The following is a 17,761-nucleotide window of genomic DNA, read 5'->3' as shown; positions in this document are numbered from 1 at the left end:
CCTTTTGGGAGTTTTTTGTTCATCTTTCTCTAATTACTTTAGGTGTAAGGTTTGGTTGTTTATTTGAGTTTTTTTGGTTTCTTTAGGTAGGATTATATTGCTATAAACTTCCCTCTCAGAACTGTTTTTGCTGCATCCCATAGGATTTGGGTTATTGTGTTTCCATTGTCATTTTTTTCTAGGCATTTTTTGATTTCCTCCTTGATTTCTTCAGTGATCTCTTGCTTATTTAGTAGTGTAATGTTTAGCCTCCATGTGTTTGTGTTTTTTTACAGTATTTTTCCTGTAATTGATATCTAATTTCATAGCATTGTGGTTGGAAAAGATACTTGACACAATTTCAATTTTCTTAAATTTACCAAGACTTGATTTGTGACCCAAGAGATGATTTATCTTGTAGAATGTTCCATGAGCACTTGAGAAGATAGTGTATTCTGTTGTTTTTGATGGAATGTCCTATAAATAACAGTTAAGTCCATCTTGTTTAATGTATCATTCAAAGCTTGTGTTTCCCTATATATTTTCATTTTGGATGATCTGTCCATTTGTAAAAGTGGGGTGTTAAAGTCCCCTACTATTATTGTCTTACTGTTGCTTTCCCCTCTTATGGCTGTTAGCATTTGCCATATGTATTGAGGTGCTCCTATGTTGGTGCATAAATATTTACAACTGTTATATCTTCTTGGTTTGATCCATTGAGCATTATGTAGTGTCCTTCTTTGTCTCTCATAATAGTCTTTATTTTAAAGTCTTTTTGTCTTATATGAGAATTGCTACTCCAGCTTTCTTTTGAATTCCATTTGCATGGAATATCTTTTTCCATCCCCTCACTTTCAGTCTACATGTGTCCCTAGATTTGAAATGGGTCTCTCTTGTAGACAGCATATATATGGGTCTTATTTTGTATCCATTCAGCCAGTCTATGTCTTTTGCTTGGAGCATTTAATCCATTTACATGTTAGGTAATTATCAATATGTATGTTCCTATTACCATTTTCTTAATTGTTTTGGGTTTGCTTTTTTAGGTCTTTTCCTTCTCTTGTGTTTCCTGACAGAGGCCATCCTTTAGCATTTGTTGTAAAGTTGATTTGGTGGTGTTGAATTCTCTTAGCTTTTGCTTGTCTGTAAAGCTTCAAATTTCTCCATTGAGTCTGAATGAGATCCTTGCTGGGTAGAGTAATCTTAGTTGTAGGTTTTTCCCTTTCATCACTTTAAATATGTCCTGCCACTACCTTCTGGCTTGCAGAGTTTCTGCTGAATGATCAGCCGTTAACTTTATGGGGATTCCCTTGTATGTTATTTGTTGCTTTGCCCTTGCTGCTTTTAATGATTTTTCTTTGTATTTAATTTTTGATAGTTTGATTAATACATGTATTGGTGTGTTTCTCCTTGGATTTATCCTGTATGGAACTCTCTGCCCTTCTTGGACTTGACTATTTCCTTTCCGATATTAGGGATGTTTTCAACTATAATCTCTTCAAATATTTTCTCAGTGCTTTTCTTTTTCTCTTCTTCTTCTGGGACCCCTATAATTCGAATATTGGTGCACTTAATGTTGTCCCAAGAGGTCTCTGAGACTGTCCTCAATTCTTTTCATTCTTTTTTCTTTATTCTGCTCTGCAGTAGTTATTTCCACCATTTTACCTTCCAGGTCACTTATCTGTTCTTCTGCCTCAGTTATTCTCATATTGATTCCTTCTAGAGAATTTTTAAATTTTATTTATTGTGTTGTCCATCATTGTTCATTTGGTTCTTAGTTCTTCTAGTTCCTTGTTAAACGTTTCTTGTATTTTCTCCATTCTATTTCCAAGATTTTTGATCATCTTTACTATCATTACTCTGAATTCTTTTTCAGGTAGACTGCCTATTTCCTCTTCATTTGTTTGGTCTGGTGGGTTTTTACCTTGTTCTTTCATCTGCTGAATATTTCTCTGGCTTCTTATTTTGCTTAACTTACTGTGTTTGGGGTCTCCTTTTTGCAGGCTGCATGTTCGTAGTTCCCGTTGTTTTTGCTGTCTGCCCCCAGTGGGTAAGGTTGGTTCAGTGGGTTGTTTAGGCTTCCTGGTGGAGGAGACTGTTACCTGTGTTCTAGTAGATGAGGCTGAATCTTGTCTTTCTGGTGGGCAGAATCTCATCTGGTGGTGTCTTTTGGGGTTTCTGTGAACTTACTATCATTTTAGGCATCCTGTCTCTTAATGGGTGGATTTGTGTTCCTGTCTTGCTAGTTGTTTGGCATGCGGTGTCCAGAACTGGAGCTTGTTGGTCATTGAGTGGAGCTGGGTCTTAACATTGAGATGGAGATCCCTGGGAGAGCTCTCACTGATTGATAGTACATGGGCCTGGGAAGTCTCTGGTGGTCCAATATCCTGAACTTGTTTCTACCACCTCAGAGACTCAGGCCTTTCACCCAGCCAGAGTGCCAAGACCCTGTCAGCTACACAGCTCAGAAAAAAAAGGAGGAAGAAAAAGAAAGAAAAAATTAAAATTATTAAAATTAAAAATTAAAAAATATTATTAAAATTAAAATATATATTTTTAATTATTTTTTTAAAAAAGAAAAGAGTAACCAAACCAATAAACAAATACACCAATGATAACAAGAGCTAAAAACTAAACTAAGATAAACATATAAATCAGAACATAGTCAGCCACATACAGGAAACCCCAAGTCTACAGTTGCTCCCATTCAGTTGCTCCCATACCTGTTGTCTAATCAGGTATTCCACAGATGCAGGGTACTTCAAGTTGATTGTAGAGATTTAACCCACTGCTTCTGAGGCTGCATAGATAAATTTCCCTTTCTCTTCTTTGTTCACACAGCTCCTGGGGTTCAGCTTTGGATTTGGCCCTGCTTCTGCATGTAGGTCACCCTCTGATATCTGTTCTTCACCTAGACAGGAGGGTGTTAAAGGATCAGCTGATTAGGGGTCTCTGGCTCACTCAGGTTGGGGGTGTGGAGGGGTATGGATGCTGAGCTAGACTGCGGTAGCAGAGGCCAGTGTGACACTGCAACAGCCTGAGGTGTGCGGTGTTTTCACCCTGGGAAGTTGTCCCTGGATCATGGGACCCTGGCAGTGGTGGGCTGCACAGGCTCCCAGTAAGGGCGGTGTGGATAGTGTCCTGTGCTTGCACACAGGTTTCTTGGTGGCTGCAGCAGAAACCTTAGCATCTCATGCCCATCTCTGATGTCTGCACTGATAGCTGTGGCTCATGCCTGTCTCTAGAACTCGTTTAGGTGGTGTTCTGAATTCCCTCTCCTCACGCACCCCAAAACAGTGGTTTCTTGACTCTTAGGCAGTTTCAGAATTTTTACCGGAATCCTTCCTGGTTAGCTGTGGCGCACTAGCCCCCTTCAGGCTGTATTCACACAGCCAACCCCAGTCCTCTCCCTGGGATCTGACCTCCGAAGCCAAAGCCGAAGCTCCCAGTGCCCGCCTGCCCTGTCGGGTGAGCAGACAAGCCTCTCGGTCTGGTGAATGCTGGTCGGCACGAATCCTCTGTGTGGGTATCTCTCCGCTTTGCCCTCTGCACCCCTGTTGCTGTGCTCTCCTCCGTGACTCTGAAGCTTCCCCCCCCCATCTCCCATCTCCTCTAGTGAAGGGGCTTCCTAGTGTGTGGAAAGTTTTCCTCCTTCACAGCTCCCTCCCACAGGTCCCATCTTTATTATTTGTCTCTTTTTTTTTTCTTTCTTTTTTCTTTTGCCCTAGACAGGTACATGGGGAGTTTCTTGTCTTTTGGGAAGTCTGAGGTCTTCTGCCAGCATTCAGTAGGTGTTCTGTAGGAGTTGTTCCACATGTAGATGTAGGTTTGATGTATTTGTTGGGAGGAAGTCCACGTCTTACTCCTCTGCTATCTTGAAGGTACTCCTCCTATTTTTTATTTTTCATTGTTAACTGAAACTGCCCCTCACTACACTGTTAAATCTGTGGGTTCACAGGTCTCCCTAGATTGTTTTTTCCATCCCTGTATCCCAGGAACCTAGTACAATGCTGAAGACATCAATACATACCAATAGAAGCTCAATAGATATTTTAAAAATAGATATTAATGAATACAATAACACACACACACACACACACACTTTCAATTGAATAGGCTCAAGTGTGTTCATTACTCTCCAAATTCATTCCATGCACCCACAACCTGGCTCCCTTCCCCTGCACTACACAGGCCCTCTGGGTGACTGCCATTTGTGCCCGTGGTAAATGGGAGGATAAGAGGGCAGGGGATGGGGGCAGTTCCCCCTGTTCCCTCCCTGCTTTGCCTCCCACAATGATAGCTCCTCACTGGATCCAGATGACAACACTTTGTCCCTCCTTCCTTTGGGCCTCCCCATCCCTTGTCAGTTTCCTTATCCCTGTTCACAGCTCTGGATTCTGTACCTTCATCACAATATCTTCATTTGTACAATTTGGGATGAAGTATTCCTTACTGAAATCTTATGTTATACATCACACAACTCTCTTTCTGTGTATATACAATTTTTGTATCTTTTGTGTATACATGAAGTATACACAAGTTGTGAACAATTTTTTAGTTTATTTATTTTTTTAATTTCTGGCTCTCTATATTTTTATGTTTTCCTCAGCTACTGACGTACAACTGAAAAAGCCTTGTATATGTATTGTGGTGTGTGTGTGTGGGGGTGTTGTCATCAGATTCTGGGTATGGATCCTAAGGAACTTGTATGCATAGCAGACTATTTATTCTTCTACCTTAATTTTGAGAAAGTTTAGTATTAAAAAAAAAAGAAAGAAATGGTAGCCAGTAATGACTACAAAATAGGTATAAAGGATTAGATGCTGATTTCAGCACAATTTTTTTTCTTTCTTTTTTTTTTTTTTTACCACACTCAGCAGGAAACACGTATCCTACATCTGATTTCAAATACTCAGAGTCTGAGCTGTTAAACCTTATAGCAGTACATTAAATGTGGAAAGAATACAGCTGTGATGCCATCTGAGGGATAAATGGCAATAGTTTCCCCAGGAGAATACAGAGCTGGCTTTTTCTAAATGATTTAATTTCAGTGAAATGAAGAAAAGCCTCACACAGTCTGAAAAAACCCATTGCAAGCAGGTGAAATACTCTCCAGACCATTGCAATCCACTGATTGTTCTGGCATTTACATCTTCAGTGGGGACAGATATGTGGCCACCCCAGCACATTTTGTGTGTATGTTTCTGTCATGAAGATGCTCCAGAGAAAGGTGAATTTTCACTAATGTTCTACAGTTCATTTGCCATCCGTTCACTTGAGTGTTGTGTAAACTTCAGAACTGTTAAATGGAAATGATGTTAATTTAAAAGTAAAATTTAATATCCTATACAATTGGGCCGCAGGTCTCTAATACAAATAATATGAAAAAAAAAACTCCATGTCACTAATCTAAGATAAATAAATTTAAGAAAGGCAAGTGAATTAGAAAATGGTAGCTTGAAAACACCTCAGATACTTTCACTGGGAAACTTTTAGGTGCTTTCACTGTGGAGTGATATTATTGCAAAGATCAGTTGGTTTTTCATTTGCTTCCCAAATGCTTTCAAGTGCCCTAAGAGTAGTGATTTGTAAATTAACTGGAGTTACAGTCCCCTGTGAAAAGTTGATGAAAAATGTGGCCCTCCCTTAAGCTAAATGCATGTGTAAAGAAAATCTACACGTAATTACATATCCTTGGATAAGGTCCACATACCCCGAACTGTTGATTTGGAGAATGTTTCTATGAAAATAGTATACTAATGCAAACCCTACAAATTGATAATATTACAGTTTTAAGAATTCGCCTCTTGCAAAGTAAATGCTGCATTTTGATGTTACCTGCCAATCACACAATAGGGTCAAAATTTTCTATTATTTTTAATTTTATCTGTCAAGAGAGGATAGGTGAGTAACCACTTAAAAGTTCACACAAATTTAAATGAAATAAAGATTCAAACAAATAATTACTGTCATTTGATAAAAGGTTACTTAAGACTCAACCTGACCACTCCATTTATTTTCTAGTGACCTGTTAGACCAGAGGAGAGGTACATCATTAATATATGTATTGGAATGCTGACATTGAAAGCGGTTTTTTAAGGTACTTTAAATGCAACCAAGTATAAAACTTGAAGTCTAAGATATCTTACTCCTCTCTAACATTAAGGACAAATCTCTGAAAGGCTAAATGCTCTAAACCTATAAAAGAAGCTGGCATGCATGCCTTGAAATGCCACTTACAGTCCTCATAGTGTTTTGTTAACAGATATCAACCGTAGTTGAATTTTAAAGAGTGTGACAAGAAAAGAAAATATATTTTAAAAATCCTGATCTAAATGTCATAAAATGTTAATTAAAATTATCAAAGTTAGAATAAGTAATGTCTGATGAATTCAATAACAGGCACTAAAGTTTGGTCAGCAATGTACTTTTTTTAATACTAATAAAATATATATATATATATATATATATATTATATATATTATATATATATATATATATATATATATAATTTAAACTCAGTTAATTCTAAGTAATACTGTAACATAAATGAAAATAATAATGATCTATTCAGCTTCAACTATGTGCCAGATACTTTTACATTATATCCAATTATCAAAAAAATTCACAAGATCACATTTTCACATTTTTCAGAGAACAAAATTGAGGAGCAGTGAATTTAAGTGTCAGGCCTGGGTAAACAGGTGCAGAGAAGATTGGAAGTCATGTTTCTCTGAAATGGCCCTTTTACAGAGAAACGCAATTTAATAATTATCCAGATTATGGTATGATGGGATTGAAATAAATAAACTTGGTTTTAGTGATTTCTTTCACTTGTTTATATAATTTAAAAAAGGAATCTTCAAAATTATGTTGATTCAGAATAAAAATTCTTATTTGTTTTCACTTAAAAAATTATTTACATTTTAAAAAATTATTGTATTTTACAAATATTCAGTGACTTGATCTTTAGCCACATTTTCAAAGCATTATCTAATTCTCAAATTAATCTTGTTGGAAATCCAGAATATTATTTTTATTTTCTTATCATACAAGGCAAGAAAATTATATAAATCTATTTTTATACTGTGAATTTTAATGTCCTACTTTATGTCACACAGCTAATGTGTATGATTCCTACAGAAATATACTGAGGAAGAAAGATATTTACACTGAAGTAATATACCTTTAGAACTGAATAATCTGAGCAGGACTACTGCAACTATACATAGTGCAAATAAAGTTTTATGGTTGTTACTTTTATTTTTTCTCTGATCTCATATTCTGGACTAACAGCATTTAACAGGGTAATAATGGGCAAAATTATTGAAAGGGGAAAAATTGTCTCTGGTCATATTTTGGTTGCAAATAACAAAAATACTTCCATGACAAAACACAAAAACAAAAGTTAAGAAATGGTAAAATGATGTCATTTCCTTGATATAAAATGACACGTAAGACTAATTGTAAAGATTCCTAAACCTGGGTTTTCTGGTGAAACTAACAGAAACCATAGAATGGTAAAGAGTAAGATATTTTGCCTTTTTTCCCTTTTTCTTTTGATGAGTAAGAGAGAAAATTTTGAGCACAGTTCTTGGTAAAAGAAGAAAAAGAAGGAATGAAAGAAGTATGAGAAAAAGCAAAAACCATGACGCATTGGCATCAATACTATCACTTTTTTTTTTCAGGAGTCATTGGAAATCAAGAACTAGGCAAAGCGCCTGAAGTAAGCAGAAGGGAAGTTTACTAACAATATTTAAATTTGAGCTTTATTATACACTGAAAGCCAAAGTGTCCTGTGACCATCAGCTATTTTATAGCTATATCTAATTATCTCAAAAAAAGCTATCTTTTCATGAATTCCAGATAATCTTATTTTAAAAACGTATTTCTTTGATGGATGAAATTTTGTCTATCTTTGCCAGAAAATTTGCTTCATCTCCTTTCATTTTCAGTACTGCTGTGTCTGATACATCAGAAGCTGTATCAATTAGGGAAATATGGTAATTCTAAGAATTTGTAAAAATAAGAAAATCCCTGCCTCAATAAATAATCACTAAAGTGACATCAAATTTCTTAGGTAATTAGTAAATGTTTTCTTTATAATACAGTCATGTTGAGAATCTTAGCAAGAAAAAAGAATCACATTCTACTTAACACAAATAAGTAAAGATTTGGACACATCAATACAAATATTCCTGAAAAAAAATCGTTAATCTATTCAAATGTAATTATGAACCAACAGCCTTTCTCCCTTGCCAGTATTAATTTAATTCTAATTTTATAGCAACCATTTTATGTGTTAGAGTTTTTTCCTTTGAATTGCTAGAAAACTGATGCCACAAAAACGGATATCGTTTATATTAAAGCACTATTCCCTTACTTTTTTACTTGAGATTTGATTTCTTATATTCACTTTTTTTGACAAACTCAGCTATCTACTTGAATGGTTAATAAACAGGCTTGAAGGATTTTATTTGTTTTACAGGTAAATTAGATTTAACCTTCAGATTGCTGCAATGAAACATTTAGCACAAGGTTCTTAGGTCTTAATAAAAGCATTGATTGCTCAAAATCCTTGATGCTTATTTTTCCCTTAAACTTTAACCATGATACGCTTTATGAAAGCTAGTGATGTTCCACACCATGGAATTTGCAGACAACTTGTACCTTTTAATTCATTCTGTTTTCTTAGGTGCAGCTATCCTGAACAGTAGCACATTGTTCTTAGCTGGTACTCAAAAAACATGCTTACTTGATCTTACAATATTGAGAACAAGTACTATAAATAATTTATATTTATATTTTCTGAATAAGTGAAACCAGAAGGCAGCAGTTTAATTCTGTCTAGTTCTGTAGGGGAGGAAAAATAATTTTCCATCTGCCCTTCTGATTTTTTGGCTGACATCTCTGTCACAAAAGTAAAATTAACAAGAGAAAAATAAATAGAAGTTTATTGGCATGTATACCTCATGTACACATAGGAGATACCCATGAAAAAATAAGTAACTTTCCAAGGTGACTTACAATTTAGATTTAGATACCATCTTCAACTAAAGATAAAAGAAAGAAAGCTGGCGGGGAGACATTATGGAGAGGTGATCAGGAAAAGCACGGTAATGGGTTGTTATGCAGATTTAAGTTAGTGTCTTGTCAATTGATAAGAAGTTGTCTCCATGATTAATTTTTGTGTCCTTCCTGGTAGAGAGAAGAGGAATGACACTTTTGTAAACTGATGTCCTGCCTTTAGGAAAATGGGGGGGGGATGCAGAGAACTTTTCTTGTATCAGCTTCTTTCCCATTGTCTTCAGCTCAAAATAATTCTTATGCCAAAGTGGGATATTTTCAGGATAGCATATTCTGCCACCCTTCAGTTTCAATTACTAAACATTGACATGGGATTTGTAACATTGTTATTCATTAAGTTTCATGAACTTAAAATGGAATGAATGTTGAAATTCTGATCACCAACTACAATTCTGTCCTCAATTTCAACCTTCTCATACCACCAAGCAATTCTTAAACCCCAGCTGGGTGTCCTACAGTTCAACTCAATTCTGACACACCAGTTAAGATCCCAGTCCCACAAGACTGTCTGCCCTCCTTTAGACGTAACTGCAAGTCCAGGTTGTCTCCTGAGCTTCTGACTAACTAACTGGCTGTAGGCTATAGATTGGAGGTTCCAAGGACTCCCATTAATGGATTTAATTAATTTGCTGGAGTAGCTCACAGAACTCAGAAAAATATTTTACTTAGTAGATATTGGTTATTATATGGAAGGATATGACTCAGAAATGGTCAGATGGAAGAGATACATAGGGCAAGTTATGGGTAAAGTGTATGGAGTTTTCATGTCTTCTATGAACACCACTCTCTCAAATCTCCATCTGTTCACCAACGCTGAAGCTCTCTGAATGCCATCCTTTCGGATTTTTATGGAGGCTCCATTGCAAAGCCATGACTGAGTAAATCATGGCTCCTAGTGGTTGAACGCAATGAGGTCAATGGAGCGGGACTAAAAATTCCAGCTCTCTAATCAAATGGTTGATTTTCCTGGCAATCAGTCTTTATCCTTAGATGATGTCTAAAATTCACCTCATTAACATAACAAAGAACACTTTAATCTCTCTCATCACTTAGGAAATTCCAAGCGTTTTAGGAGCTCTGTACCAGGAATAGTGGATGAAGACCAAACATATTTTTCTTATTATAGATCACAATATCACAATGTTGAAAGTTATAAGCGGAAACAGATGTTTTTGATGAGTGTATTAGTCAGGAGTCAACCAGAGAAACAGAACCAGTAGGAGATATATATTAAAAGATCAATTACAAGGAATTGGCTTACACATTGTGGGATCTTTCTGGGAAAGTTGAAATCTCTAGAGCAGGTTGTCCGGAAGGACAGGCTGGAACTCATAGATACAAGATGAAGCTGCTTTCCATGGGCAAAATTTCTTCTTCAAGTACGTCTCAGCCCTATCTTAGAGCTTTGCAACTGAATGAATTGGACCCACTCAGATTGTCTAGGATAAATTCTCTACTTAAAGTCAACTGATTAGGGTTGAATAACATCTACAAAATGAATTCACAGCTCTCATACCTAGAGTAGTGTTTGATTGAATGACTGGATGCTGAAACTCAGCCAAATTAACACATTAAACTGAGCATCACAATGACAAAGAAGCGTGTGGGAATATTTTTCTGATTATGTTTCAGTGTCAATATGTTTTTTTTTCCTTTTATTATTACCTTTTAAATATATGTGTTAAAAGCCTTTAAAAATCTCTTCACTGTGTCTCAGGCACCTCTTTTGTGCATATAGATCCCTCACTGTGCTAGACAGCCTTTTCAAAAGACAGCCCAAGTATATATCTTATTCCACATATTCTTCAAGTGATTTTGACACTCTTCCAAAGAGAGACAGGATCCACATTTCTTCTCCTTGAACCTGGCCAAACCATTGTAACTGCCTCAACCAGTAGGGCATGGGAGGCACAGACACGAGGCTGCCTAACTTCTGAATCTAGGTCAAAGAAGGAGATAAGGTCTTCTTCTGCCCCTCTTTTCTTCTTGGAACACTTGCCTTTGAACTCAGTCATCATGTTGAAATGAAGTCCAGACCACATGAAGATATCACATGTTAAGTGTTTCATGGAACAGCCAACATCAACTAGCAGACTTGGTAAGTGAGATTTCTGATGAGTCCAGCACCCAGTCTTCAAATCTTCCATCCTAGGACAAAGACAGGTTGGGGCACAGGAAATCCATCCCTACATGAATTTTGTGTTCTACCTGAATTTCTGATTCAAAGAGTCCCTGTATAAAATAAATTTCCATTATATTGTGCCAGTAAATTTTGGGGTAATTTGTTATCTAATACTAGTAATTAGAATGTCTCCTCTACAGTTCTTATGATTCTATAAGACTCTGAAACCTCATTGCCACAGGGTAAGAAGTGGCTACTTGAATACAAGAAAAGCTACTCAGAATATCCCAAACCAACAAGGTGGATTAAACTTGTGATATTGACCTTCATTAAACACACATACATGAATAAAATAAAGAGACCATTTTCTCTCTGTTGTCATTTTACTTACAAAGATGTTTGTTTAAACCTTTCAGCAGAGAAGACCTAAACATTCTAAACATGTGGCAGCCTATCGATTCTACTGTGTAACTTAATTGGTAGGTCCAGCTGCACCAGCAATAAAGGAAGGAAATTGCTGTCTTTGAAAAGTCATAGGAAGAAAAAATAATGTAACTGAACTCTTTTTAATTATGTCTGCAGTTTCCCTCAGCTATTTCCTGCTCTAGGCAAGCAGACATACTATAAAGAATAAAAACGAGGCTTCTCTAGTAAGAGAACAAGCAAGTTAATCTTATAAGCATCAAGCTTACTGTTATGTAGGCCAGGGTTTTGGTCTGCATTCTTATGTAAGTTCCTAGCCTCAGTCTTCTTGAGTGTTATTAAAAATTCATACCTCCTCAATAAAGTGAAGTAAACAAAGCACTGAGCACAGAGCCTAGCACAAGCTAAGTTCTTAATAAAAAAATAAAAGGTGAAAATTGAAAAATTAAGTTATTCAAATTGACATTGTATTTATGCAGAATATATATATATATATATATATATATATATATATATATATATATATACTGATTTTGAATAAAATAAAACAGAAAAGTGCAGCTGGAATATTTTAAAAAGTAATGTCTGGGTTGAGGTTCAGAATCTAGAGTGCTATTCAATCAATAAGGTATTTTGTTTTGATTTTGTTTTCAAGGAAGGTGTTGGCTCCACAGTAATCTATAACAACCTCTTCCTTTTGGGTATGTTATTCTTTATTTTGCATATATGTTATTATTTTTCCATTGCTGCTGTAACAATTTACCTCACATTTATCAGCTTAAAACAATACATATTTATTACCTCCTAGTTCTGTAGGTCAGAAGTCCTGGTATAATATGGCTCCACTGAGTTCTCTTCTTAGAATCTTGCAAGGCCAATATGAGAATCGTGCAAGGCCAATATCAAAGTGTTAACAAGGCTGTATTCCTTCTAGGAGGTTCTAGGAGTGAATTTACTGCCAAGGTCATTCATTTGACCAAATTCAGTTCCTCATTGTTATAGGACTGAGTCTCCTGTTTCCTTGCTTGCTACCATCTCTGGGCCAGTCTTTCTTACTTGACTACCCCTTTTTTTTTTTTTTTCTTGTCTTAATCAGTTCAGGCAGCTGCAACAAAAATGTCATAGGTTGGTGTCTTATGGTATGAGACACTTATTTCTCACACTTCTGGAGAGGCTAGGAAATCCAAGATCAAGAGGAAAGGAAATTCAGTGTAAGGTGAGGACTGTTTCCTCATTCATAGAAGATCATCTTCTCACTGTGATCTTTCCTGGTGGAAAGAGGGCCAGAGAGGTCTATGAGGTTTCTTTCCTAAGTTCATTAATCACATTTTTGAGGACTCTGCCCTTATGACATAATCACCTTCCAAAGACCCCACCTCCTAATGCCATCACATTGAGGGATTAGGCTTTCAACATGTGAATTCTGGGGGATGCAATCACTCAGTCCATAACACTTCTCATACTTCCCATGTGACACACTCCAGCAATGGTGGCTGAGACTTTCTCATGCTTGGAATATATCTGACTTCCCTTTTTACTGCATCTCTCCTGACTCTAGCTGGAGAAAGTGCTCCCATGATTAGATTGGGCCCAATCTGATAATGCAGGGAAATCTTCTTTTAATGCCCATAGTCATAATTATATCTACCAAGCCTCTTCTCTTTTGTCATTTAATGTCACATATTCACAAATTCCAGAGATGAGGGCACAAACAACTTTGGCAGGGGTTGGGTGGGATGAATTTGAGGACAGGGGATATGTTTTGTGCCCTGTATATCAAAAATCCAGGAGTACTACATGTATTGAGCCCAACTAGACCAAGGGTATTTTTTAATCATTTATCTGATCTTTTTATCTTTCCTTAATATTTTTAATTGTAAATTATGTTTATAATTTTAATTGTCTATAATCATGCAAATGTCCTCTACATTTACTGCAGTTTTTAAACATTTTTTAATGTTAGGTTTTGTTTAATAATTCTTGTCCTTCATGTTACTTCTCTATCCCCTAGATCTTCAGCGGGAAATGTGGAGCTGTATTTACCCCTCTTTACACTTTAACCAGAGAAACTCCACATTTAACTTTTTCAAAGATGGAGCTTTTGCATAATATTTCAAATTTTTTTGAAAACCTTTGTCCCTAGAATTCAGTGCTTCTCAAACTCTCTGTGGAGAAGAATCAATTTTTTCTGAATCTATCCCAAACCTAAGCTTCTATATAACACAATAAAGTGAATTACTTTCAAAAAAATAAATGAAAACAAGAAAGGAGGAATACAAAATTGAAATTCAAATTTTTAATTCTTAGATGTATTAGACATACAATTAATCTCCCAAATTTCTGTAAAATATTATAAATGCTTAATCTCAATTTTTATACTTATCTTGTCTCTTACTGGTAATAATCATTTCATGCATCATCACTCTTCCACACAGCATACTTTGAACTGGTCAAATAATAACCTATACTGGTAATTCCAGGATTAGAAATAAAGAACCCGTATGTAATAAACTCCAGTCTATCACTTTCATGAGCTGAAAATTCTTGACTAATTCCAAACTATCAAAGCATACAAAGAAAATGATACTTACTATTCTAAATTATAAATATTTTGAAATGTTTATTGCAGTGTTTTCCTACTTGGGTGAATTATAAAACGGGCAATCTTTAGGAAACAAATAAAATCAGCCATTCAAACACAATTATTTATTTTGAATCATGTCCCCGAAGCCCGTGCAGAAAGAATTGAACCACATCATACATTTTGGAGTGTCAGCACAGCATTGTGTTGACAATAAACTTGAAGGAGAATGAGGTCATTTTTCAGCCAGCTTCCAGAAATTACCTCTTTAAAATTCTTAGTTCCTTTACTACAATAAATGTCCATGTTTCCAGTCTCTTGACTTGAAAAAAAAAAGTGTTCTACAACCCACAGGAGACGATTTCTGTGTCAAAGGTAGGGTAAAGAGCATATGACCTTGCATGGAGGAAAACCCAACCATTAAAATAACTTCAATGACAGCTGATTTTTTCTTGGGTTCATTCACTATATTGAAGACAATGATGCCAATGTGGACTTTAATTACCCTAAAGGCTGTTCTGGAAGGAAAGAGGATGGAAAGTTGATATTACAGGAAAACTCTGAATGTGTTTCATATGGAGGATAACTCTGTTGCAGGAGGGAAGAGAAAACATATTTTTTTTTTACTTCTGTGGAGATAATTTCTATATATATATTTTTTGTCATTAGTGATCATAATACCTCAGAAATGATATACAACATAGGTGCTTTATGGCAAGTAGAACATACCACCTTATAATGACTATTTTTTCTCGCTTATTTTTTTTTTAATCTCAATGTTAACAACGAGTTATAAAACGTGGTTGAACCCAGATCATAAACATACTGAAACTCTATATTCAGGTCAGTCTCTTAGAGCATTAAATTATTATTCTGTATCATTAAACTAATATTATGAAGCACAAAAATCATTTTAAATAGCTATTATAATAAAGTCATTGTGCTACCTTTTAAGAAATAATATAAATCTGATTGAGCTGTATACACTGCTTTTAAGGAGCTCACAAATTAATGGAGAGGTATGAGGAATTTGATTAAGATTAGTGTATATATATACACAAACATAATTTATATTATTTATATAATTGTATAATATTTTAATATTAATAAATATAACACAAATAAAATATTGTGGAACCACAAGTAAGGAAGTAATGAATTATTATGTTTAGATAGGATACCTGGAAAGGGTCCAAAAAGTAGGTGGCATATAAATTAGATATCAAGACATAAGCAAAATTTGGACAGAGAAATGGAAATTTTTAATATAGGGGAACTTAAGCAAAGAGTACAGCCGCATAGATATGTGTGTCCAGCATGTTGAAAAATTTATCCCATATTTATAAAGACCCTAATGTCTCATACTCATCATATTGTCTATTAAATGGTCTAAGGATTAAAAATAATTAAATCATAAAGTAGCTGCTTTGGGATAAGCATGTGATTTTGAATTCAGTTGATGTTATTTAAAGCTTAACCTCTCCTTTCCAGAAGCCCAAGGATAGAGGTCATTTATCCTGGAGTGGTTAGATACAGTTGGGGGATTTAAAATTCTTTATTAATCAAACCAATTGAAATGGTTTTAAAAAATGTCCTTTGACAGTGATATGGTATCAGAAATGTTCCTTTCTTTTAGTTGACCTAAAACAAGTATACTGCCAGATATTTTTCCAGCAAGGATGGATTTATTCAGAATCAGCAGAAAATTGCAATTTGGAGTCTACAATCATGGCAAGTCATGTGCAAGTCCCTTCACAGCAAGGGAAGTAGAACACTTTTATAGATGGGAAAAGGAAGTTGGGCAGGAGGTCGATAGTAAACAATGAGTCCATGGCTTTTCATTGGCTGAGTCCTTGCCTGGATAAAGGAGGAGCCTCTCTTCTTCCCATTGAGCTCTGCTATCATTTCAGAGCATGAGAGCTCTCCTTTTTGGTCTCCCAACTCTATTTATTTACTTTTTATTTTTTTACTTTTTTATTTTTCATTTTTTTAAAATTTTTATTGAAATACAGTTTATATACAATGTTGTGTTAGTTTCAGGTGTACTGCAAAGTAACTCAGTTATATATGTATATATGTGTTATATATATATATATATATATATGTGTGTTATATATATATATATATATATATATATATATATATATATATATATTCTTTTAAGATTCTTTTCCATTATAGTTTATTACAAGATATTGAGTGTAGTTAGTTCCCTGTGCTATATGGTAGGTCCTTGTTGGCTGTCTATTTTATATATAGTAGTGTATATATTTCAATCCTAAACTCCTAATTTATCCCTCCCCTCCCCATTTCCCCTTTGGTAACTATAAGTTTGTTTTCTTTTTTTTGTTTGTTTTTTAACTTTGTATTTTATATTGGACTATAGTTGAGGAAAAATGCTGTGATAGTTTCAGGTGTACAGCAAAGTGATTCAATTATACATATACATGTATCTATTCTATTACAAATTCTTTTCCCATTTTGGTTGTTACATAATATTGAGCAGAGAGTTTTCTGTGCTATACAGTAAGTCCTTGTTGGTTATCCATTTTAAATATAGCAGTATGTACATGTCAATCCCAAACTCCCCAGCTATCCCTTCCCCCCACCCTTCCCCCTGGTAACTCTAATTTCGTTCTCTAAATCTGTGAGTCTGTTTCTGTTTTGTAAGTAAGTTCATTTGTATCATTTCTTTTTAGATTCCTCTTATAAGTGATATCATACGATATTTCTCTTTTTCTTTCTGACTTACTTCACTCAGTATGACAATCTCTAGGTCCATCCAAATAATGTAAATTGCATTATTTCATTCTTTTTAATGGTTGAATAATATTCCATTGTATATATGTGTCACATCTTCTTTATCCATTCCTCTGTCAATGGATATTTATGTTGCTTCCATGTCTTGGCTACTATTAACAGTGCTGAAATGAACACTGGGGTGTATGTATCTTTTCAAATTAGAGGTTTTTTTTTTTTTCTTTTCCAGATATATATCCAGGAATGGAATCACTGGATCACATGGTAACTCTACTTTTAGTTTTTTAAGGAACCTCCATATTGTTCTCCACAGTGGCTGCACCAATTTACATTCCCACCAACAGTGTAGGAAGGTTTCTTTTTCTCCACACCCTCTTCAGCATTTATTATTTGCAAACTTTTTGGTGCTGGCCATTCTGACATGTCGAGGTGATACCACAGTGTAGTTTTGATTTGCATTTATTTAGTAATTAGCAATGTGGAGTATCTTCTCATGTTCCTGATGGCCATCTGTATGTCTTATTTAGAGAAAGTCTGTTTAGATCATCTGCCGGTTTTTTGATTTTTTTTTTTTTATACTGAGCTGTATGAGCTGTTTGTGTATTTTGGGAAATAATCCCTTGTCAGTTGCATCATTTGCAAATATTTTCTCCCACTCCATATGTTGTCTTTTCATTTTGTTTGTGGTTTCCTTTGTTGTGCAAAGGCTTTTAAAACTGAAGTTTCTGTTTATTAGTTTTTTCAACCTTGTAAAATCTTATTATTTCCAATATATTTAATTTCTATATTTCTTTACCTTAAGTAATGAG

This window comes from Mesoplodon mirus, assembly GCF_964341445.2.
Source record: "Mesoplodon mirus genome assembly, chromosome: 6".
Taxonomy (NCBI): Eukaryota; Metazoa; Chordata; class Mammalia; order Artiodactyla; family Ziphiidae; genus Mesoplodon; species Mesoplodon mirus.
The sequence above is the reverse complement of the archived record's forward strand: the minus strand, read 5'-3'. Positions refer to the sequence as shown.